We start from the raw sequence: 2,817 nt of genomic DNA, 5'->3' as shown, positions 1-2,817 counted from the left end.
AGTACCAATGATATGATCACAACTACTCAATAGAGAATTCAAGTAATTGATCACATAGAATATGAATGCTTACCTTCTTAGTTTTACCTTAGGTGTTTATATAGTGTAAGATGGTAGAGTCAGATTTGGAATATGACTCTAAGACAAGTTACTCAAGGAAAGTAATTTTATGAAGAGTTCTTTACTTGATCTATCACTCCAAGAAGTTGATAGATGATAGAAGTTTACTCTGATCGGGCTTTCACCTGATAAGTGGTCGATCCTACCATTGGCAATCTGGTCGAGCCCAACTATAAAGAATGACTGGTCGGACCGTTCACTCATCAGGTTAGACCAGGGAATGTGGAATGACCATTTTTATCATTAACAGTTCGGATCTAGATTTTTCTTTTTTTTGGTGAAAAGGTGCTTTGTATTAAACTAGGAATAGAAAATAAAAATTACATGCATTGGTAACGCTTCCCATTGGCATCCTGGTGAACAAGTCGGGCCAAATCCGGAGGAAGGTTACAGAGACATAAGTAGGTTTCTCCAAGGAAGTTCGAGAAATGAGCTAAAAAATTTGCACAAAAATTAGATTCCCTAACATGATGTGTGAACACACAGTGGATGTAGCCTATGCTTGATGTCCAATATATCATCCACAATACCTCTTGCTGCCCATGGGATTTGTAAGCCTCCAATTAGGATTTGAACTGCAAGTTGAGAGTCGGATTGCACTTGCACTTGAGTATGGCCATAATGTGTAGCTCTTTGTAGACCACAAAGTATTGCTTACAACCCGTTGAAGCAAAGATTACATGGCCTTCCGAGTTTCTTCCAATTGTGTCGTAGCCACCATGATTACCCCGAACTAATCCATCGCAATTAATAGCAATCCAAGGATTAGGTGGTCTGGTCCACTTGTGCATTGAGAATTTGGCTTGTCGGAAGTTAGGACCCACCGGTTGAAAAAATCACGGCTACGATTAGTATCTTCCAAATAATCGGTTGAGTTCAAAAATCTATGCCTTGTATCAGAGATGATCCGGGCAAGTAAGGTAGGAGCAGAAATGTTATCACCTCTAAAAATTTTGTAATTCCGGGCTTGCTAAATGTGGTAGATGGTCGCATTAAAACTGAAACACTTAATTTTGCAAATAAAAGATGACCCTGGTAAGTGTGATTGTACCCAGTGAAGTTCCTCCATCATGTTGAGCATATTTGTCTTTGATATCCGTTTCTTACAAGAATATTCTTCCATATAAAAGTGAATGAGCATTTAAATAGCAAGTGATCTAAAGTTTTGAATTCTCTACCACATAGACAGCAATTAAGATCCACTTGTATCCCCCATGAGGCAATCACATCTTTCGTATTTAACCGCTGTTTACAAGCCAGCCAAGAGATGAAAGAAAAGCGAGGCTGTCCACCAAAGTGCCACACCACCTGGGCCCAAGTTGTCGTTGGGCTCCTTTGTCTTATACAGTCCCATGCAGATTTCATAGTGAATAGGCCATTAGCTAGCGGTTTCCAAATGAAAGTATCACTTGGTAATCCATGGTGGAATCTAATGACTTTTATCTCATCCCAACGCCTCAAAACTTTAGCATCGCTGAGATTTTGTTTCCATGTTCCTTCACTACTACAGATAGTTGTAACCTTATCACTAAGCTTTCTACCCATCGCCTCAACCAATAGGATTTTTTCATGTTTAATTGGATTGCCATTGATACAGGGATCAGTCCATAGGTATGTCTCATTTCCACTTTTCAATTGAATATGCACATTTGGAATGAGTAAGTCATGTACATTTAAATACATCGAAGTGTGTATGAACAATGGCTCGGTTGGGGCATACTCCACAAAGAGCTTTTCAAGAACCATCTATGGTTGATGAAGATTGGCCAACATCTCTTTTTGTTAGTTGCCAAAGTCCAAAAATGTTTCATTAAGAAGGCCAAGTTCCAATCTCGTAAGTGGTTGAGCCCTAGCCTACTTTCCAGTTTGGGACGACAAATCGCATCCCAAGACACCTTATAACTGTCATTTTCAAAATTTCCTTTCCAAAGAAAGGTTGCTGTAATACTCTCAAGTTGTTGGATGATGCTGTTCAGGATGTAAAAGACATTCGCCCAATACGATATGATTCTTCCAAGTACGGATTGAATAAGAGCAAGGCGACCAGTAAATGATAGAGCTCGGTTTCTCCAACTCTAAATTCTGCCCTTCACCTTTTGGATGAGATTATTAAAGGTTGCCCGGTTAGGGAATTTAGCTTCAATTGGAACCCCTAGATAGGTAATGGGGAATTCCTCTGCAGGGATGTGAAGGAGTTGTTCAAAAGATAGGATAAGATCAGTCATGCAATTCCCATATAATATAGCTGATTTTGTTGAGTTGATCAGTAAACCTGATTGAGATGCAAATTCCATAAGAGTGTCACCTGGGAACTTGACGTTTTTTATTGTTGCAGCACCAAAGACAAAAGGATTATTAGGCATTTCTAAGGTTTAGTAGTTACAACTACTTTTTTTGTTTAATAATATATCTTATTCTAGAGAATACTTAAATATAAATTGATTAATTTTTAATATTATTATTAATATGGAATCCAGACTGGCAATTTTGGACTCATCATTACAAACGCTGACGCTAAGAATTTTTTATTTTTATTTTTTGGGCAAATTTCATTTGGACCCCTGAGGCTTGATTTATGTCATTTTTAGTCCAAAAAAGCTAAGACTTTGCATTTGCCTCCCCTGGACTATAGAAAATGTGAATTTAAGGATAAATTATCACTTTTATGACCAATTTGCCCTTATTCTTTTTTTTTTT

Source organism: Hakea prostrata, chromosome 7 (assembly GCF_041222555.1).
Source record: "Hakea prostrata isolate BN-2017 chromosome 7, UWA_Hpros_2, whole genome shotgun sequence".
Classification (NCBI taxonomy): domain Eukaryota; kingdom Viridiplantae; phylum Streptophyta; class Magnoliopsida; order Proteales; family Proteaceae; genus Hakea; species Hakea prostrata.
Note: the sequence above shows the minus strand (reverse complement) of the source record.